At 38.5% G+C, this 22,728-nt stretch overlaps 1 long non-coding RNA gene across 1 annotated transcript in view; it reads left to right on the forward strand.

Annotated features, from left to right (window-relative positions):
• The first annotated feature begins 1,819 nt into the window (after positions 1-1,819).
• Positions 1,820-22,728, forward strand: part of LOC121671145 — a 46,744-nt gene continuing 25,835 nt past the window's right edge. The window contains exons 1-10 of the long non-coding RNA XR_006018403.1: positions 1,820-2,652; positions 2,951-3,013; positions 8,665-8,763; positions 12,728-12,845; positions 15,119-15,236; positions 16,838-16,989; positions 17,484-17,662; positions 18,443-18,616; positions 19,307-19,447; positions 20,745-20,826. This is a non-coding gene — a long non-coding RNA (uncharacterized LOC121671145). The remainder of the gene's footprint in view (positions 2,653-2,950; positions 3,014-8,664; positions 8,764-12,727; positions 12,846-15,118; positions 15,237-16,837; positions 16,990-17,483; positions 17,663-18,442; positions 18,617-19,306; positions 19,448-20,744; positions 20,827-22,728) is intronic.

Raw genomic sequence — 22,728 nt, forward strand, 5'->3', positions numbered from 1 at the left:
ATCTTCCATCTTCCATCTTCCATCTTCCATCTTCCATCATCTTCCATTCATTTCACATACGGGCAGTTTTCCTGGAATTTCACTTGTCTAAATGCCTGTTTTCATCAGTGATGTCTTGTTTTGCACCAATTAATTTAATTCTCACTTAACAGCTCTCTGATTCTGTGGTTTCAGGCATTGCTTCTGCACCTGCACAAAATACAAAAATCACAGGGAATTTTTCACCTAAAGGATATCCATGACTTATAAAACCTGTTGAACTAGGACCAAAAATAAAGCAGTTCAAGACCACTGTGTTTTGGACAATTATATAAGAATCAACCCTAATCTGTAATCACTCTGTTAAGGATGAAAGTTATATTCTGAAGTAAAATGCTTATTTACAGCTAAGGAATCCTAAAGGTTAGAACATGTCAGAAAATACATTTAACTCAGAGAAGAAACAAAGAAGCAAAGACAGAAAGTAAAAAGGAAAGGAAAGCAAATTTGTTTTAACAGATGAGAAGTAAAATATTTTAGGCATTTAAATCAACAATGTTCTCTAAAGCAACTTCCAAGCTTTTCTATTGAATGCATAAAACCCCTCCAGCAACAGTTTTAGTTCCAACATAGGAAGATGGAGAGACGAAGAGCTCCTCAGTGCTTTATTAGCTGCCAGCTCTTCTTGGGGTGGTAATAAATAAAAAATATTTCTCATGAAATAAATTTAATATTTCACCAGGAAAAAGTGGTTCTATTTTTTTTTTTTTCTCATGACTGACCTTAATAACTCTCAAATTTTGAAGACTCTTGTGACGCTTACGAGCTATGAAACTTTTATACTCATGAAAGAAATACAGTAATTTAAATTTTGTATTCCTAAAACCTTGGGTGGGAGTGAAATGAGCTGGAGATTGAATCAGATATTGAAGAAATGTCTCCTAACAATTAAAATTTCTTCCTCTGGAAACTTGATAAAAAAGACACAAATGAGAAAACAAACAAGCAAGCAAAATTATTTTTATAAATTTTAAGCAAGGCTCAGCCACTGCCACAGATGCTCCTTACAGATATTATCTTTGTGATATTCTGCTCTGTTAGGAGCAAGGCTGGGGACTCTGCTTCCTCAAATACACTTTCCATCCAAACCCTACTGCTAGGTTGGTGGTCTCCACTTGTAAAGCCTCAGTTTATAATTATAATTTCAAATCTGTTCCTTTAAATCCTCTGGTGTATCAGAGACTGCATTTAAAAAAATTAAAAAAAAAATATATATATAAAAATTAGAGGAGCATAATTTACTTTAAGTCCAGTTGAAAGAGCTGATCCCAATAGTTTTAATTTTCCAGCTAAAGCTCAGTTTAAGTCACTTCTAATATTATAAAAAGCAAGCAAGCAGCTAATGAAAAAGAAATGGAACAAATTAGAATGAAAATGAATTTAACCTTTTTTTTTTTTTGGTTTAAAAAACCTTCCCAAGCTGAAAGCAGAGTGTCTTTAGGGCAAATCAGGTTAAAACAAATCTTCTGCAGTCGAGTACGAATCATTTGGAACTTTTTCTTGGAGTGGTCAAGAATGATTTTCTCTGGATTATGTGATTAAAGAGATCAAAGAGTTCATCACTGCTTTAAATAAATGCCAGCAGAGTTCCATTATTCTGCATGCCCAGAGAACAGGTCTGCAGTTATCTTCCACCAGCCCAGGACTCGCCCCAGAAGTGCCCTGTGCTCTTTAATTAGGGAGGGATCAAAGTCATTTTTCTCTAAGAGCAAAAAATGGCAAAGGGGCCCTCTTTGCTCTCAGCTGTTCCCGTGATGATTTAGGGGAATTACTGGGGTTATTCAGCTCTGTCTGGGGACAAAAGTGGCCCCAGGAGGACCTGGAGCTTCTTGCCACTCCAGGGATGCATTTTGCTGCTCTCCAGCATCCATAACCTACAGAAACAGGGATTTCCCCTTCCCCTTTCAGCTGGACAAAACCTCTCGGGATTGTGTTCTCCAAGGTCAATTTTTTTGGGACCCCAGAGGGATATTCCAAGCTGTCACAGGAAGAAGGAATGGAAATAATTTTGTTACTTAATCTTTATTTTATTTTTTGCAGATCTTAGAGTTTATATTAAAATCAAGAGAAAATTAGTCTTATTCCCACGTTCTATACATTGTAGGGAATATTTCTATGATTTACAGTCAGAGAGTGCAGATTCTTGAATTAATGCCTTTTACTGGTGGTGCTTTTCTACAGAGTTTATGTGACATTGCTTCACTTTTCTGTCTGAGTCCTCCTGATAATATTTATGGCAATCTCTGAGCCATTATTTTGAACACATGCAGAGGAAATGGTGAGTTGATCAGATGTTTTTTCAGAAATCAGCCTGACAATTCCCAGTTCCCAGGACTTTATCACCCTGGCTGCCACAATCTGAGCTCTGCATTGCTGAAACAGTCAGATAAAATAACCAGCAGAGAAAGGGAACCATCTCCAAAGCCTGAGCTGGAGATCAAATCTGACTTTTTATAGAGGTACGTGACAGATCTGAAATGGATATTATTCCAATCCATTATAAAGAGGAAACAGAGAAGTTGAATGGGAATGGAGTGAAAACCATTTCTTAAATGCAGCTGGAGAGTTGTACTTGAAAAGCATCTGGATGATTTTGAAGTCCAGGTTTTAAAGGTATTTATGACTTAATTTCTCATTAAAACACTTCATGTTAATGATACAATAATGACCTCTTAGTCCTGGAGAGAAGAAAAATATAGAAACCAGGGCATGAAATTCAGTGTATTTGAATGGATCACACTGTGTGGACAGTGCTCCCTTTAATATTTATATCTGGGCTTATAATATTTAATTAAGAGTTCCAGAAAAAACCCCAAAAATCAGCTTACTGTTTTGTTTCATTGAGGCTTTTGACTGATCCAAATAGCTTCATAAAAGGATGCCTTTATTTAATTTTTCTTTTCACAAACAGGTTGTAAATGAGCATCCAAGTTCTGCAATACAAACTGAAAAGCCAACTCATCAAATTCACAAGGTAAGAAAATATCCAACCAATGTGGCTGCCATTTCAAATGGGCTTTTGCCTAAAAATCTTACATTTTCTTCTAAACTAAAGACTTTTATCTTCTTGTTACTATCACATTTTTAATTTTCCCATAAAAGTGCATTTGAAAGCATGGAAAAATACTTTTTCTCTTTTAAAGTAAATTTTTCTTTGGGTTTTTAAAATTTTTCTTTGGTTTATTTATTTTTTTAAAATATATTCCATTGCCATTGAAAAATTTGAAAAGTTTAGAACAGGCTTAATAAGTTAGGAATAAAATAGGATTTTAAAATTTTATCAGTCATTTACATTTTTCATCCAATCTATATAAATTGTTTAAGTAATGCTCTCAGTTCTTGCACCTGTTTTCACTGACTCTGGGAAGGGAACAAAGTAGTGGAAAGACTGATTTTACTGAACCTTCCAGTTTGGAAGATGGTCCTTGCAGAAGGACGAGGAATTTATTGACAATTTTAACATCTAAAGTTATTTTATTAAAATCAAATTCCTTCCCCAACCCCAATTTTAGTTTTCTGTTCAATCTGTGAGTTTAATTTACAGTCTTGTCATCTTGTCTGATTTGATTTCTTTCTCTCAAGCTTGAGCTGGAAGCTTTTGTTAAATGAGGAATCTAATAGACTCAGACAAAGGGACCTTCCTGTGACTCAAGATGGGAAATGCCACAACACTTCCTGTGCTAAAGAGAACATTTTCTTACGGAACCATCGTGTGCATTATTAAAAGAAGAGCCACTGTCCTGGGCTAGGGAGATACTCACAGAAATTTCCTGCCAGTTACAGCGATGCAAAGTAACCCAAATGAAAAATAAACCCTCTGAGAGCATAATTCATTGTGGGTTCCGGGCTGCAGAACAATAGGAATTTAATTACTTGCATTTCACAGGCTGAGCAGGGGGAATCGAGAAAAATTATGGCTCAAGGATGTGGTTTGTCTCTTTAAAAAATGACCTTTTTTATGTGCAGTGTCTACAGCAATGGTAAAGAGTCCAAATGACTTTTCCTTCTGTATCAGACAGTGCTGCCCACCCAAATTGTTTTCTTTGAAGGAAGTTGTTCCAGCTGTACCACAAACTCTGCTCCTTTCCTTTTAAGCTCCTGTTCATCTCTTAACGAGTCATTATACATGTGTGGTAATTAAGCTAATTGCGCTGGTGAAGGCATCTTCCCTCTCTCAGGCACCCAGCAGCTCTGCAAAATGAGCAACCCCTTCCCTTGTCTGAAGGAAAAAGGAACTGAAGGGCACAGGAATTTCATGGCAGATACTTTTAAATGGCTTTATTATAAATACAGTTAACTCTTACAGAATACATTTAATCCGACTTGCACACAATCCAGTGACCCCACAAAAATCAATTTTTACTTCATGGGGCTTAAAGTTTTTGAATAATACTTTGGAAATGTGAACAAATTTTACTCTTTTCTCAAAATGAGCTCCCTCTTGTAATTTTTGGAAATAAGTAATTGATATGTCTCTAGCCAATTTCCACCCCCTCCCCAAAATAAGCATTAACTCTAAACATCATTTATTTTTGTCTCTAGCCACTTATGAGAATTCTCTCTTCTTTTCCCCCCAAATAAGCATAAACTCTAAACTTTAATTTATTTTTACTTTACCCATCACAGTTCTCGGGATATTAAAAACATTGCTCAATTTGTGCATCTCTAATGGTTCTGTTCTCAAGGTCATTGCTCAGATCCATTATGTCTGTACCTTTGGGTGTACAGATATTTTTGATGAAGAAAGAGAGAAGCAAAGGCAATGTGCATGGCCAGAGGAGGTGGGATTTTCTTAAAACCTCCTATATTTGGTTGGATACAGTAAAAATTACCAAAACTTAGGTGACTGTGAGTTATTTCCCATGAAGAGAAGTGATTTCAGTTCCACCTAAGTCAGATCTTCAGAGATTTGACCAGCATTTTTCACACTCTCAAGCATTTATTCTAAACAGAAAGGATTTTTCAAAGCCGTCCTGCAACACAACGTATTTTGTCCTGCAGGCTGGCTGAGGCTGATGACTCTGTGCCTTAATCAGCTTTTCTCTCCTGCAATGACCACCTGCACTGAAGATTCTGCTGTTCATCCTTCAAGGAGCTCTGGGCTGTTCAGAGAGGCCCATTCCCAAAGGGAAAGCAGGGACAGAACTGTGGTTGGCCCTGCCAGAGATTAGGTGCAGTCTCTGTAGAACGTGTGGGAAAATCCACCTTTTGTTCACTGAGGTGTTTCTGTTTGATCCCTCCCTCCCATCTCCGGAGCAGCCGCAGCATTTTTAACGCAAATATTTGAAAACCCTGTTCTTGTCCAGGCCAAGAGCTGAGGAGAAGAAAGAAAACCCAAAGCCTGATTAAATTATACCAAATTCGCCTTGCCTGCAATATGAGTAGGACCTGTAAAATCTCCTGTTTCAACTAAATTTGCCTTTTTTTGGCCAATCTAAAACCTGCCTAAAGATGTCCGAGGCACGTTTCTAGTTCAGTGTCAGAAACCAGCACAGTTTCCAGTGAAACAAGGAGAACATTGTGTAAATATACCCTGAGATTATGTACTTTCTGCAAGCTTGAGTGCATATTTTAATAGCACCGTGATCATTAAACACATCTGCTTAGAATAATTCTATTTTTTTTTAATTAAATCCAAATTCTTGGTGTCAGATGAGAATTCTGATGTCACGTTTACAATTCATTAGAGTCATAATTAAAATGTGCAACTAGACTGGAGAATTAGAGAATATTTAATTTCAGAAGACATTTTATTGCATTGATTCTGTAGCAAGCTAGTCCAGGTTTCTACAAATGACTTGTAGATGTAACAACTACTAAAGGTTGTTGGAACAGGAGGATTTAATTCCTTTACTAACAAGTCCATGGATATAAGAACGATACATAAATAATTTAAAAACCCCATATGGTGGGAATGACTCCACCTCAGTCTCACAGGCTTTTAAAGCAACATCACAATGCAGAATGAATAAATCAGTGAGGTTTTATCAAAACTGCAAAAATGTTAATGAGGTCTCATCTGGTTTTGATTTCCTGATTAATTCAGGCCATGAAACAGGACAGAACCCAGTGATAACTTTTCCACATTTGGGGATTTTTTTATTCTAAACCAAATATTCTGCCCAAATACTTCTAATAAAAAGGAAAAATAAGTAAATGACAACAACCAGTAGGTGGTTGGGCAGCATGGTGGGGAGTGCATGTCCTGCACAGGAGAAATTTTGTCTCCTCAGAAATATCCATGGCGGATATTCAATACCCTAAAGCTGCAGGCTGGGTTTTTAATCTCTAGACAAGGACAGGATTGATGAGGAACAGAGAACAGGGATTTTTTGGGATTCCTCTGGTTCTGCAGTCCTGACCACTACAACCCACGTGGTGGAAGTGCTTCAGGAACCAGGTAACTCCTGAAGGTCAGCAGAGCTTCCTCCTGTGTTCTCCACAGCTGTGTCTCTCTTAGTACAGTTCTGTGCTATGAGAGACTTGTGTTTTTCCCTGAACCTTTTCCTTGGCCACTCTTGAAAAGGGGCTCAGTTGTCAAACAAATCTTGTTTCCTTCTCAGCTCCAGGCAGTCACCCTGGAGAGTTGCTCACTGTGTCTGTACAAATAATCATTTGTATGAACCAAACAATAATGTCCTGAGTAAATGTGGAAAACTTGGTTTTCATGTGATGAACTCTCATGTGACGTTTTTGCTTTCTAGAATGTGAAGCTGCTCCTGGCCCTGTGTGTCTAGAGTTTGGTGCTGTTTTTTGGATGCATTGCTGCACTTTCCTGTTGGTGTTGATCCCCAAAATTCCATTTAAATGAGTGTTCAAACAGTTGTTAGAGCAAAGGGATGAGAGAGGGTTACAAACAGCAGTAAAATTCAATACTTCAATACTTCATACTACAGCAAAAACATTACAAAGGCAACAAAAATACGAATAATTGTCTTTTGTCTGAGTGGCAGAAAAGCTGGAGTTAACCTGCTCTTTCACAACTGGCTGATAAGGAGATGTTTTTGTAGGTTTAAATACCACTGAGGTATGAAAAGCGATTTATCTCCTGACAGGGAAAGTGTCTGGATTTCAACACGTGACTTTTCCATTGATGCCAATAAAATACTGTCTCTAGTAACATCCATGCTATTGAAATTTTATGCTTTCTCTACATTCATTATGAAGGACTAATTAAGAAGTTAATATATATGATAATCATATTTTTTTCAGATATATTTCTATACATTTCAATTAAAAGTTAAGTCATTTTCAACATAAAGGAAGTATATTGAATAAAGCTCATTTTAGTAATGGGATCATTCCACTGGAAACCAAGGTTTGAACACAAATTCTTCCCTGTCAAACACAACTCATAATTCAGCAAGTTTGTAAGTTCTGTTTCATTCTTTTATTAATGGAATCTGTAAGTGATAAAGTCATAAAATGATTATATTTAAACCTTTTACTGGAGTGAACGGAGAAATCCTCTCATTAAAACAAAGTTCCTGTGTGGGGTTTCTCTGGTGGAACATTGTATCTGACTCCACTGAGACAGAAACTCTCCAGCCCATTTTTTTCCTCAAACATTGCGTCTTTTAAATCTTTTATCTCTCAGTTCCAGCTACAAGTTATCAATTCCTTCTAGGCTCAGTTAAATTTCTTATATATAATTATTTTTTTTCCAAGACAGGTGATGCTCCAGAACTTCCTCTTTGTAGAAACTTAGCTGGATTTTATTTGTTTGTCTGTTTTTTTTTTTTTTTAATTTCAACTCGGAGTTGAAACCACAAATTCAGATTTTTTAAAATGAAATAGATGTGTGATAGCCCCACGTTGAGTTTCATTCTGTTCTGGCCCATATTTGGACCTCTTTGAGCCACTGTTTGTACCCTGTGACACCAAAATTTGCAGTCCCAGTGAATGTTTCACTGCTCTGCTGCAGAAATACAGCAAAAATCTGATACTCACTGCTGTTATTAAATGAATTACCTCTCTCATTTGTCACTGGCAGCTCGTAAATATTTAGTTCAGTTTCTAGATCACCTGATAATTTAAAATAAATCAGATTGAGCCACAAGCTTTACCTGTATATCAACTCATGCAGGAGCACTTGGAGGAGAAAACAGTAATTTATCTGATATGATTGAAATCATTGGTTTAGAGTGAGGCTTTAGAGTCACTTATTGTCCATGAATAAACCCCAAGAGGCCAGTGGGGTGGAGAAAACCCAGCATAACAGTTCAGATAACCTCAGAGAGGCTGCTCTGGGTTGGTTTCCCTGGAAAGCCTGGGATGTGTCCAGGGCTCTCACACCCGAGGATGCGTCAGTGACCCTTTGCTTTGCAGAGCTCTCGACTCTGAGTAGAGAAAATAACCCCAGCCTCCAAAAGGAGACAAAATACCAAGGACATTTTATTGAATATTGTAAGCATTTGTTGCAGTAATAACGAGATAAAAACCATCCTTCACAGGAAGATGACACTGCACACGAAACTCCTTTGATAAGTACGGTGATAATTAATTTTTCTCAGTTAACTGTCAGGATTTCTGCAAAGGTGTAACAAAAATTCTACAGATTTTGTCTGGTTAATCCATGTCTTTATCACTAGTGAAGTAGTAAAATTATTTCTTATGTTTTTTGAGTTATTTCCAGCTTTTTTTCTTCAATGACTGTGCAGAAACATGGAATAAATCCAGAAACTCGTGCTGGTTTACTCTGAAACTGATTCAGATTTTTTAAAAGTAAGTAAACTTTGTTTTCTTTGAAAATCTACAGCTATTTAAAACTGTATTTCCAATTGTAAAAATGATTGTTTTTTAAAGTGGATTACCCTTATTCATACTAATATTCTCATAAATTATTGCACCTGTTCTCATGTCTAATTGAATTAATTGTACCAAAACAGTCTTTTAAAGTTTAAATGTATTTTCCTCTTCTTGAAACTCAGATTAAATTGCAGTGACCCAGTTGGTTAAAATTTTCCTTTTAATAGGTTTTAAATTCTGAATTATAGTTAGTATTTCTTTTTATCCCTCTAGGACAGGAGAAAATTTTCTTACTAAGTCTAAATATCATTTAATATATTGTCTCATATTTTTATATGGGATTTTTTTTCAGTGTAAAATAATTATATTTCTCTGATGAGATCCCTGGGCTGACAGTAAGACTTTCATAAAGACACACCTGCATTCTTGCAACAAATTTTGTGGACCACAGAGCTCTTGTTTCACAAATCTTGCCCCGCAACGATCCAAGAGAGTCATAGATTGAAAACAGATCCTTACTTAACACACTGCTAGAATGGTAGACTTGGAAAGTTCAATTTTGCTTCTTCTGGGAGTATTTTTTGAATATAATTTTCATTAATAATACTGCAAAAAGAATGCAATTTATATTTATTATTGAAAAGCATTGACTGTCCAAACTGGTGAAAGGCAAAAGGAATGTTTCTGGATTAAGATGAGCATCTTTAGAAATGGTGAAACTGTCAGCAGCTCCTTCAGGAGAAAATGTGACTTTGTTTTGTTTAGATGGGGCTGATCAACGGTGTTTTTCAAGTCAGTGGTATTTATATGAACGTGAAAGTTTGTGTGAAATATGAAACCGGAAGTTTATTAGCACAAATAGAAACCAGGGTTATTTGAGAGCTCTGTCTGAGTAAAAGCAGTGCCTTAATTACTGTCAAATCACTGGTTGGGTTCTCATCAGGCACCACCTCCCATCCTGCCAGGTGTCCCCAGATGTTGACTGTTGATCAGTTATTGATCATCCCCTCATGCTCATGCTGGGGAACATTTCACAGGCAATGGAGATGCTGATTAACTCCCAGGAAGGTGGCAGAGGGATTCCCACAGGAATCTGCTGGAACATAGATTTGATTACCAGCAACAAGGATATTGAGAGAAGGGGAAAAAAAAAAAAAAGAGGAAAAAATAAAGGTGCTGGGTTTGTATTTAGAGAAGGAATTTATAGTTCCAGTGTTCTAAACACAACCCATTTAAAGAAAGCTGTGGATTTTTGAGTGCAGTAGTTTCAAATAATCGAAAATAAATAATAATAATAAATAAATAAATATATAAAATAGACCAAATCAATAAATCAATAAGAAAACCATTAAAAAATATACAAATAAACAAACTAGATGAAATCCTTATATAGTGTGAAGACAGGAGATAGACTGAGCAATAAAAGCCTACTCGGAGCATTAACAGAATGTGACTTTCTGGGCCCTCTTGTCCCTGATATGGTGCAAATCCACCCCAGACCCAGCTGTTTTCAAGACAAGGTTGTTAAACAAAGAGGAGAAGTTTGTTATGCAGAGCACAGAGCCTGGGATAAATTGCCTTCTGCTTGATTTGGAAAATGGGCTGGAATGTTGCACGAACAAACTGATTTCAGTATCTGCGTCTCAAACATCGGCTTTAATTGAGCTCTGGGGATGTGGGGACTCAAAGTTCTAATTTACTCTGGCATTAAGTAGAAAGGAATGGAAAATCTGAGATATCTGCTGTATTTGGGTGTTGTGAGATAAATTATCTATGACTTCTCCAGGCAGGGTCTCAGATATCAACTCACAAATACACACACATGATATTATATATTTATTTATATTTTCTAAAGAATGTGCCATAAGCCAGAGCTGTTTCCACTGTTTCCATGGTTAATTTATGCAGAAGTTCCAGCATCTTATTAAGAGCAAATTCGGAAAGGCCAGGCATGGAAAACGTGGGTTTCCAAGCTGATAAAAATCTGTGCAGCCACTTCTTTGGTGGAAGTCAATGGTATTAATTTATATTCATATTAATTTTACAATTACATCTGAAAGAATTATCCGTGTTCAGTTTTCCTTCCTGTTGGTGGGTGTTTGGTTTTGTTTTTTGATATTAGTAAACTTACTGTTAAAATTATTTATTACTAAAAACTATTTGCTATTAAAATTAATTTTTTAAATGGACAAAAGTCAATTAAATTTTTAATTACAGAGAAAAATTGACTAAAAAACCCTGTAATTTCAGGAATTTCTTCAGAGGAAAACAGATGGGCTTTATATTTCAATTTGCAATAGAGAAAACGAATTCAGTTCTACAACTACCAGCTATTAAGGTTATTCAGTTGACTTTAATTATTTTTCTTAAATTAACCACGTTGAAAACATATTAAGTGTGAAATCCAAGGCATAATGGCATATGTTAATAAAGTTTAACAAATTAAATTCTGTTTTACATTATTGAAATGCTGATCCCTGAATTAACCTCTATTTTTTTTCTTCACTGGACTCCCATTTAAGAAGCTTCAGGAGATGTGGCATGAATTTCAAACATTGTGATAATGAGTGGATTTAAGACAAAAAGGGTTCAGTGGCCATGTGGTTGAAGGTTGGACCTGATGATTTTGGAATTCTTTTCCTGCCTTGATGATTCTCTGATTTTCTGATTTATTCTGGGTTGGTGAACCCAGAGTGGGAAATTTGAACTTGATTTTGTGGCAATTTTCCTCATCCAAAATCTGAACAACCACATCCACTGAAAGGGGAGATTCAGCACATTTATTGCTGTGATTCCTTAAATTGCGTGATTTACACAATTTACATGGCTTTAAATCCTTAAAATCATTTGCAGGCAACAGACTGCACAAGTAACCTGCTATAAAAAAAACCCCCAATTGATTAATTAGTTAAACTTTTGCACCAGCCTTTTTAAAACCATAATTCACCTCCTAAATCACCTTTAAAAGCTCAGGTGAGATGGTTTAGATTGGAACTAAAGCCAATATTTAGACATGAGTGCCCTAAAATCAAGTGTTTAAAGGAATATTTAACACAGGCGCCTGGGCTTGGGGTCTTTAGTGCTCATGGATTGCTTCAGAGTTTGAATTATCTGAACTTGGGTCGATTAAAGCACCGTGAGCCTTGGACAGCTCCTAAAATGCAGGAAGGAAAAGGATCACTTTGACTTGTTCCTGGAATCTCTTTTGCCTAAGAAAAATAGCTTTAAATGCTATTTTAAAATGCTCTTTTTGTGGTATTTTGCAAATCTTAATGCAAATGAAACAGCAGCCACACATCTGGGAGGGGAAAGGGAATGAAGGAATTAAGGATTTGTCCTTATGTGCAAAATATTGATGACTACAATTATTTAACTGGTGGCTTATCTTTATTTATTAAATCTTTATGACCATTAGACACTGCTTGGAGTGATTTATTTGTCCTTATCTGTGAATCACTCTGCACTCCTGGGAGCCCAGGGAGGTGTGTGGATATTGGATCTGCTGTTGTCCCTGGTAGTGGGACTGAGGTTTTCCATCGTGAGCTACTCCTGCCTGGCTCAGTCAGGAAACTGGGATCAGAACAGGCATTAGATGATGGGAGATGATGGGAAATTCAATCCCTAAGGATTCTCCCTCTGCATTAAATAGCAAGGAGGCCGTTCCACTGTGTGGGAAGTCAGCAAAGCCTTTCATTATGCACAGTCCTCACGGAGGTGGATACAGATGGTGTGGAATGATGATAAAAAAAATACAGAAATGTTCAATGCTCACACTGCTCTGAGTAGAAACTGAATAGAAACAGCTCTCACGTCGCTTCTTCTGAGCACTTTAAGTCACACCTGTAATGTTTCTCCTCTGGTATTAGCAGAACTATATGAAGGATATATTTTTTCAAAATGTTGGTTTTTTTGTTAGACAATCCATTCTGCTCTCTTTCAGTTCTGCCTCATTCAGGACCTGCAGAGACTGCTCTGGTGGGAATGGTTTTTTCACACTCCTGAAGGTGGAGCTGCAGGGATGGAGGGAATGTTGATGCAGCTGTTCTGCTAAAGGGCAGGTGAAAAACACTGATCTCAGGGAAGTGCCCAAAAATGCAGAGTCTGTTGGAGTGGGAAAAGTGATGCCCACAGGCCACACAATTGCTCCTGCCTGATTTCTGTGAAAATAAATGCTGGGTATTCCTATGCCTGGGGTGAAAAGACTGACAGCCCTTTTACACACACACCTCTTCCATAACTCACCTCCTCGCTGGCCCAGGAAATTCCAATTGTCACCACACATCAGAGGGTTAAACTTCAGTTTGAATTATTGAGAGTGTGTCAGTGCACACACTGACATGGGCTGGTGGAAATCCCAATAAATCCTCTTCTTTCCTTCATTTTCTAATTATCACCCCAAATGCATTGACTGAAGAAAAGACTTTGGGGTTTTTAAACCCACAGATTCTCATTGGAGTCACCACATGAACCTTGTGTCAAGATTTGCCTTTGTCCTGATGCACATAAAAAGTTTTTTAGGGCTTGCAGCTTATGCCAGGTAATGTGAAATAGAAACCAGTATATTTTCAGTTGTTTATTTTGCATAAATGAAGCCAACACATGCAGAAATATGAATATACACATATATTATGTAAATTCAGTAGAATGCTGTGGTTCTAAAGAAGGGGAAGCAGAAAAACCACACCACAGGCAACATTTACGTGTGATTCTGTGAAGAATTAACACCAACTCTGTGCTTTTGCTTTGAAACAGAAGCTACAAAAGTATCTCTCAAGCCAAGAAAAAGAAAGGGAGTTTATTGCTAAACTTTATTCTTGTATTTAGTAGTTGGGTTTTGTCCTGACCTTTCTCACACAGCCCCCATTTGATTTCCTTCTCCACAGTGCTCCTACCACAACGTGGTTATTAATATTAAACACAGACTTTGGGGCACCCACACAGCCTCAGAAAAATATTCTGACTATCACCACAGAGATGAAACTGTTGTTTAGCCACCCTTTACAGATTATTTGCTGATTTTTTAGTATTAACTTCAAGTTATATCTTGCATTTCTTCTCCATTTCCCAAGCCTACAGTTGTATGAACACCAAAAAGTCAGGAACCAGATATTTATGATTTGAAAGTAATTTTCTGTCTTTTCCCCACACCCCCACTCTATTTAAATTTTCATTTAGATAATGTTTAATCCATGAAATAAAAAATTGCTTCTAAAACCACCTAAAATTAGTGGTAGCTGGTACTAAATTTAGACACTTCTCACAAAATCACAGAACTTTTAACAAATTTCTCATTTACCTCTAGCCAGGTCAGAGTTAAACACATTTTCTACTGGAAGAAAACTTTGAATAGAGCACAAATGCTTTGTTTTGGGGGTTTTGTTTACATTTTTTGGAGAATATTTTGATTGAGAATTTATCTGGAGGCCAAGTACACCTTTAATTAAGCAGTTTTACGGGGCAGATTCATGAACCAACTTCATCCCTTGCCCTGTGGCTCCTCTTAGATTTAGTAAATAATTTCATTTTTTATCCACCACTTGAGCCATAAGGAAGCAGATGGATTTGAGTTGGGAACCTGTGGGTAATTTACAGAGTATTTTGTTTTCAGTCTCAATATATTAATCAGGGAGGGCTGTTTGCTGCTTGTGTAAACTCCCAGCACATCTTTCCGAGGCAATGGATATTTGGTCACTGCAAATTCCCAGCTCCAAGTTTCCAGGCTGTGGATGAGCTGCTTCAAATTAAGGGAAGATTGGTAACAGTTGGCAATCATCAGTATTTTAAATGACTCTTGGATGTGGAGCCATTTGTTGCATATTTAATTGATTCTTTCTTAAAATTATTTTCTCAGTTGGCATTGTAGGCAGCAGCAGCACCATGGGGAGAACGAGTTTAGGCGTAGTTGTCATCTTTTAGTGTAAGTTTTGAAAAGGTAGAAATCCTTAGGGTACCACAGGACAGAGGTGGTCCATGCCCAGAGAGGTGGAGTCGTCAATTTTACACAGAAACACTGAAACCTAAGATTGACAGCTGGTTGTTTCCTCTTGCCCAGGAATTTCTGTTCTTCCAGAGGAAATAAATCAACATTTCTGGAGTGATTTCCAGATATGATAAAGGTGTTGCATAAACACAGTGAGCAACTGCAAGTCCTGCACTAAGGGGGGAGAAAGAAGGAAAATAAAGTTTGTAGCAAAGGAGGTTTTTAGTTAAATGAGCTTTGAGCAGGGGGATTGGATAAGAGGAAATCCAGAGGTGCCTTCCAACCTCACCCATCCTGTCATTCTGTGAAATCGTGGGTTATGAACCATTCTGTGATTTATTTTTTCCCTAGAAATGAAAACGATCTGTGGTTCCTATTTTTGGAGTTTGTACCAGTGCTACCCATGATGGAAAGTGCTGGAAATCAAAACAGTGAAAAAGCCAAAGCAGTGTGACTTCAGACTCACAAGGTAAGATTTATTTAAGAGAGGTCACACCTGGTTTTTCTTGCTTTCCCTTTGACTGATAAGTGCATTTGAGATGAATATAATCTGAATTACAGCAAAGAAGGCTCCAAATGATAAATAATGCTCTTTATATCCCCTTACCAATTGAATAATTTACAGTAAAAAAAGGGCTTTTGTGGCTCCTGGTAACGTTCCTACTAAATAATTACAGATTGGATTTCAAGGGATAATGCAGCAAGTGAGAACATCTGAGAGGTGAAGTTTGAATTTCTCAGAATTAAAAGATTTTACCACAAATTCTTTTGCGAATGCAACAAAATTAAGAAGTGAAATTAAAAAACCAAAAAACCAAAAACCAATTTTTTGAGGCGCAGCTGGAAAAAGAGCACATCAGTACTCAGTTATACATTATGCACAATTCCAATCCTCCTAGCAGAGGAATTTTCTTTTCAGAACTGTGCTAGTTTAATTAAAATAAAAGATAAAAATTGTAGTTCAAAAATACTTCAGTTCCAGAATATCTGTTAAGTACGAGCAGGGTAGGATTCCTTTATTACACCCTGAATTCTCTTTAATTGCTTTCAGCCTGTCTGAAACAGGAAGAAAAGGCAATAAAGGGACCAACCTTTTCCTATAAGCCAGACACACAATGATTTGCAGTCTCCATTCCCCACTGCACTCTGGAATGCTCAAGCTTTGTTTGTTTGAATTTAGTACTTATGATTATAAATTATCTACTCATAACCAAAGTCATTTGCATAGGAAAATTATCTTGCATCAAGTAGGATTTTAGTGCTTGCGTTTTAATACTGTAACAGCCTGTTAGTGTGGAGATAATTAAAGGGATCCTGTAAACTTGAATTTGGTCTGAAAGTTACCCTAAAAAAGAGAAAAAAGCCAGTATGGAATTTAGCACTGCCCCTAAATACTCTCACAAACTAAAGCAAAAAATATTTTAGCGGATTTAAAGCTCAAAAAGCTAAAATAAACAAAAATCACTAAACCCAGCTGCTGCATCACCAACAAGAGGAAAATACAGAATCATGGAATTGTTAAGGCTGGAAAAGACTTTTGAGACCTTCAAGTCCAATCTTCAGCCCAGTCCCACGTGTTCAGCACTGACCCCTGTCCCCAAGTGCCACATCCACACGTCCTTCAAACCCCTCCTGGATGGTGACCCCAGCACTGCCCTGGGCAGCCTGTCCTGGTGCCTGACCATCCTTTCAGTGAGGAAATTCTTCCTAATATCCACTCCAAGCCTGTCCTGCTGCACCTTGAGTCTGTTTCCCCATGTTTCTGTTGATGGTTCCCACCACATGGGGGAAGGGGATTAACCAAATTCAGTGTCCTTTACACATCATTGACTGTAAAGGTGTCTCAAAGTATTGTCCTGGATCAAATCCTTATCCCTACATCTTTTTCCATTGGATGCCCAGCTGAAAGTGGGAATTTCACTTAATAAAAGTGGGAAAATGTTTATTTTTAAACTCTGTATATTTTTTAAGCCTTCACTAAAACTCTCCTGGGATAATACAGCTCACTAGCTGGGGTTAAAAAAAATCATTTTATTGCTTTTTCTCCTCCTGTTTATTTTTGTCCTGCAGGAAGGGAGACTATCTTAAACTTGTCATGGTGGTGTCTGTCTGGAAAGAAATTAATCTTGGAGCTTTGCCCCTCCAAACCTCTCTTGAAAACAATCTTTAATCCTCACCCAAGTCCTGGTGCCATGGTACACATCAAAGTGACTTCAGAGCAGGTGAGTCTGACTCTTCCAGCATCAGTCATTTAAAGGACATGTAGGAGAGAAGGGCTGGGGATTCACTTTTGGGTACCAAGAGTCATTGTTGTAAATGAAAGACAGAATCATGGAATGGTTTGGGTTGGAAGGGACATTAAAGCTCATTTCACTTCACCTCCTGGGACACCTCCCACTGTCCCAGGCTGCTCCAAGCCCCAATGTCCAGCCTGGCCTTGGGCACTGCCAGGGATCCAGGGGCAGCCCCAGCTGCTCTGGGCACCCTGTGCCAGGGCCTGCCCACCCTCACAGGGAGGAATTCCTTCCTAATATCCCATTAAACCTTCCCTAGTTCAGCTGGTGGCCATTCCCCCTTTTCCTGCCACTCCATGCCCTTGTGAAGGGTCCCTCTCCATCCTTGAAAGCCCCTTCAGGTGCTCATGTTATCTTATATTCTTCTATTATCAATAATTACTAATATCAGAACAGCGTTAATCCACCCACATCTCTCACAGGTGATTTCTGGAGTTCTCACGCTGGGAATGGTTTCTGGAGTTCTCATGATGGGAAGAGCCTTCTCCTGCCCAGGAGCAGGGTGAACAAGCTCATGTAAGAAATGTGTAGAGCCTGCAGCGACCCCAGCCTGCACTGCTGTGATGTGTGAGCTGAGACAGAACTTGCACTGAGATTTAAGGTCTGTGAACCAGATTTTGGCTCTAAAACAACCCCCCTTTTCTAACCTGTGCTTGTACATTCCTGACTCAGACACAGGAGATGGTGCCTCAGTCTCTGCTCAGTGCAGAGGATGAGGAGATGGTAAATGAGAAACTCCTCAGGCAGTGTCAGCACAGAGATTTTGTAGCTCTTGAAATAAGACCTGGAACTTCGTAAAAATAAAGTGTTTCCTTCCTCTTCTGTCTTCACAAGCTTCTTTTGGCTTTTTAAAGTGGTCACTGTGAATCATCGGGCATGGCAGGTAAATACAGTGGAGCCTTGTTCTTCTCAGATTAATAATGTTAATAATCATTAATAATAAGTCTTTAATAAGCCATAATGCTACAATTTCCAGGAAGTTTTTCCCGCTGACTGTGGTCAGAGTGTGGACTGGAATCTGTGCAGTGATCACTGCAGCAAATGCTTCTGCCTCATGGAAAGGGAGAAACAAATGAAAGAAAGAAATGAAAGAAATGGGATAGAAGTGGGTTAGTTGTGTGATAAGTGAGCAGGAATTTACACCAGAAAAATCATATTTTGTGGTCAGTGCACTTGCTTGTAAATAGAAAAACATTCTCTTCTTTCATTAATTAGGCCAAAGCAGACTTGTCTCTCTCTGTGTTGAAGGAGTGAATTATGATCTGGGAAGAAGAATGGTGTAGATTGAGGAAAGCAGCTGATATCAAAGGGAGATGAAATGTTCTATTCAAGATGTTACAATCTTGCCTCTCCTTTAATTCCTACTGTGCCAATGCTTCAGAGGTGCACACCGATAGCTCAGTGAAGAGGAATTCCCCTGCTGGCTCCGTGTGATTATCTGAGCAGCCCCTTGCAGGAACTGGAAATGCCTGTCCTGAGATTCCCACCCCCATCAACTCCACACATTGTGAGGAAAACCCAGCTTAACATTTTCATTGATGTCTTCAGGTTTTCTGTAAGTATGAGCAACTTACCTCAAAAATGATATCAGAACCAAATGATTTTCCTGAAGGTTGCACAGGTGTTTATTGATCAAAGCACGAATGGGATATCACTCAGTCATTCACATCTCAGGTGTTTGGGCTTTTTAAGACTCTGACTAAATTTTCTGAAAATGTTCCTCAGTGATCAGAGAAAACCACAGAAGTGGTTTCTTATCTGGTTCATTTGCTTGGTTGATTGGTTGGTTTGTGACTTTCTTTTGGTTTGGTGTTTTATAAAATGTCTATTTCTAACTTAATTAAGACTGAAGGAGGGAATTAGCTGCCTATTTGGAGTAAGTATCCTAATAGTGCTATTATAGAATCACAGAATAGTTTGGGGTGGAATAGACCTTAAAGATCATCCCAAATCCTGCAGGGACACCTCCCACTAGACCATGGTGCTCCAAGCTCCATCTATTTATTTTCCAAGTATATACTTTCCTTTTACAATGGTGGGATTAAAACCTCAGGCTGCTTTAAAAGTTACTCAGTCAAAGGGCTTAAAGACCCATAAGGAGTTCCTGAAAATGCCTTCAGGAGTGACAGGGTTATATTTGTGAGTGCTGTGGGATGGTGGAATTTAGTACAGAAACTTAGACCACCCTTTGAAAACTTCCTAAAGTGCAAATTTCCCTCTTCACAACAAAATGTGTTTCCTACAGGTTTTGGTTTTACTCACTTGGATACCTGGGAGCAGAACTCAGCCTGGAGAAGTTTTCACTGCGTCACTTGCAGGGAAATCTCCTCACGAGCTGCTGGAACCTCCAGAGTCCATCCCAGCTTCAACCATCCTGGGATTCTGTGTGAGTAAATGTGGAATCCCAGGGGATTTTATCATTCAGCTGTGACTTCACTGCCATAAGGATTCACCAGCAACCACTCAGGGGCTCACATTCCCTGGCACTGTAAAGGATCGTCATTAAATGCAAAATTAATAAAAAGCAAAACAGAAAAAAAACCCCCAAAAAACCAAAAACCAAAACCAAAGTTCTCAAAGTTCCATGGGAATGCATTTTATTGATTTTTTTTTTTTAAATGTGAACAATCAATCCCACTTATCTATCAGAATCTGGCTTCACTGGATAATGATTCTTAGCTGGTATTTTCTCTTTATCCCTGCATTCCAAAGGAGTTTTTTTGAACACTTCAGGTTTGCTAGTTTACTATGAAAGTTTTAACTTTCATTTTCCCTTTCACTAACACTCTGTCTCTCCACTGAACTGAGCTCTTTTTACATATTATTTTCACCAGAAAACCCTCTCACCATTTTCCAACCTAAACCCACGATTTCCAATAATTCTTTTCCTCCCCACTCTCGCATTCATCTCCTCACACCAGAGGTCACTCCCTCAACCTTGCCATTATTTTATGATGGATGCATTTTCTGGGACTCTTTGTGTCGTTTGATCATTGATCACTTTCCCCCTCTCTTTACAATAGATGTGCCAATACCAATTAATCTTGAACCACTTGTTATTTTGTGACCTTTAGAAAGGCCACGTCTCATGATTTATTTGCTTCTGCTGGGTGCATTCAGAGATTGTTTTGCTGTGGTAACATCAGGGGTTTTCTGTGATTTTCAACTCATTTCCTCTGCCCCAAACGAACCCCCATCAAGCCATATTGACATTCTCACTCGGCTGGAGACTGGTAAATGTTATCTGGAGGACTGCTCTGTTTGATTTCCTAATTTTAATTGCTCCAGGCGATTCCTCCGGCACTAAAGTTAATTACAGAGAAAGAGACTTGCAGGCGCTGCCGAGGGAACGTGGCCCTGCTGAGGGGAGCAGCAGGATGCGGGATGGAGCCGGGGATGGCGTGGGAGGAGGCAGGTGTCAGATGCTGGGGGTGGGGAGGGTGGCGCTGAGGACTTTGGGGGAGGTGGAAGAGAAGGAGCAGAAAGAGGAGCTTGTGGATATCTTCATGTGGGGAGGCAGAGCTCTGTTTTTGAAAGGTAAGAAGTTGTTGGGGTTTTTTTGTTAATTTTTTTTCTATCTGGCTTTGAGTGAATAAGTTGTTGCTTTTCCCTGTTGTTTCAAAATTCACAATTTAATAGTTTTATACCATTTCTTCCTTTTTTTTTTTTCTTCCTTCAAATAGATGAAGTTATTGTAATATTTCAAAACTAAGTTGCAGTTTTTAGGCATTTTTTTAAGAAAAGGATCATTATCTCCTCTCCTGGGTAAGTACAGCTCTTCGTGATTTTATGTTAACCTGTTTCTCTAGATTGTAATAATCATGTTCTTTCTCTATATAATTCAAATAGACTTCACTGGAGAGATCTTTGCCTGGAGGAGCTGGAGAGGGCAAATATTAATATAAATTTTACTATTGGCAACTATTGCTATTTGACCCTCTCATAAGTTCTTGCCTGCCCCTTCCATGGGATCTGGAGTCCATATTTTTGACTGACTTGCAGAAAATTAAAGTTAAATGTCAGCCCACCAGAGTATGGCTTTGAAAGTCAGAGTTTTCATTTCTTTCAGACCTCATATACTTATCTCAGTATATGGCATCTTGCTTTAAGGAACATTTTTACAATTTATTTATGTAAAATGCTGGAATCACATAAATTATGTCACAGTAAGAAAAGTACCGTGGGCCATAGTTTGAAGTCCTGTCTCAAAAGAGAAATTATAAATGAAAATAAAGTCATTTATCTGTGGATATAACATCCAGCTGTGGATCTGATGTATTCAAAGAATGCCAAACCTCACAGTGAATTTTTCAAGCCCAAACCACAAGATTTTGCTGTTCACACAGAAGAAGACTCCTGTAAAGGCTATTTTACTTGCTGGGATTTAGCCTGGATCAAAGAATTCCAGATTGAGGCAGTGCCTCAGTGACTGACAGCCAAGAGTCACCTGAGGAAAATGAAATGCACCCAGGCTGATGAAATCCTTGCTCCTGGTTCTGCCCAGAGAGGGTGATCTGTGGGGTTACAGGCATCAAACCAGTTTGAGCTGAACTAAGAATTCCAGTAATTTCACATATCCTTGAAGGCTTCTCCCTAGAAAGGCAAAGATGAAAAATATTGGTTCCTATTTTGTTCTCCTGGATCCAAAAGCTGAAAACCTTAAATAAAGTTTTAAAAAGTGTGTACTAAGCCCAGTTTTAAAATAATTTTCCTCTTCTCTCTTCTAATGTCCAAATGGGAAAACTTCAGCTGCTTTTGCTACCTGGCCAGGTGAGGGTGGACTTCCCCCCCTGTTGGTCTTGTTCATTTTCTTAAGGACCCGGCAAAATTTGCTGAAGGAGGTGGATGAGCCATAGTGGAAAATCTTGAGCTGGGTAAGGGAAGTCAGATAAAACTGTGACTGTTCCTGGCACTGTGCAAAATTCAGTGGCATTGTTGCCACCAGGCGTTGATGGGCATGGAGTGATCCTGTGGCCTCTGAGCAGGGAGCAGGCGGGTTAAACCTCAGCTCAGGTGTCCAGCACCAGCTGCTCTGCACTAACAGCTCATGTGCACAGCCCTGCTCCAGACAAGGATGAGGTAATGCAGCCTGACCTAAAGTCCTGGCTTTAAATTAAACCCAATTACCTCACACTCCTTGTGAACCGAGAGCACACCCAGGCACCAAATGATCAGTGTAATTTAGTGAGACAGATAATTGGTCTGCAGGACTGGCTCTTACAGCTTTTTGTGGGGAAAAGAAGAGGAAAAGATGAAGAAAAGCACATGAGGAATGTTTGTGATATCTGATGGACTGGAAGGAGTTAGGCAGGAGAGGAACGTCAGAAATTTACTGTCTTTCTGAGAAAAAAGAGTCTTGCACGGGCTTTCAGATCCTCTCTGACTCCAGGAGACAGTTTAAGGCCAGATTTCCAAGAAAGAAAAATTCTAATGGCACAATCCTAGAAAGTGTGGAGAAAAAAGCCCAGTGTGAGTGTGGATTAATTCCAGTTATGTTAAGTACTGCCTTTAGGATTCACATTCTGCAGCACTTGGAAGGACTGGGCAGAAATAAGAGCACAGTGCTGAACATGCACAGGATAAATCTTTGTACCATAAAAAGCAAGAATGAATTCCTTAAAGGAAGGTGATAGATGATCCCAGCTCTCCAGATCTACAGACCTGCCA

The sequence above is a fragment of the Corvus kubaryi genome, unplaced genomic scaffold (assembly GCF_017639235.1).
Source record: "Corvus kubaryi isolate FWS band 111438036 unplaced genomic scaffold, C.kubaryi_AGA036_p1.0 37397, whole genome shotgun sequence".
Classification (NCBI taxonomy): domain Eukaryota; kingdom Metazoa; phylum Chordata; class Aves; order Passeriformes; family Corvidae; genus Corvus; species Corvus kubaryi.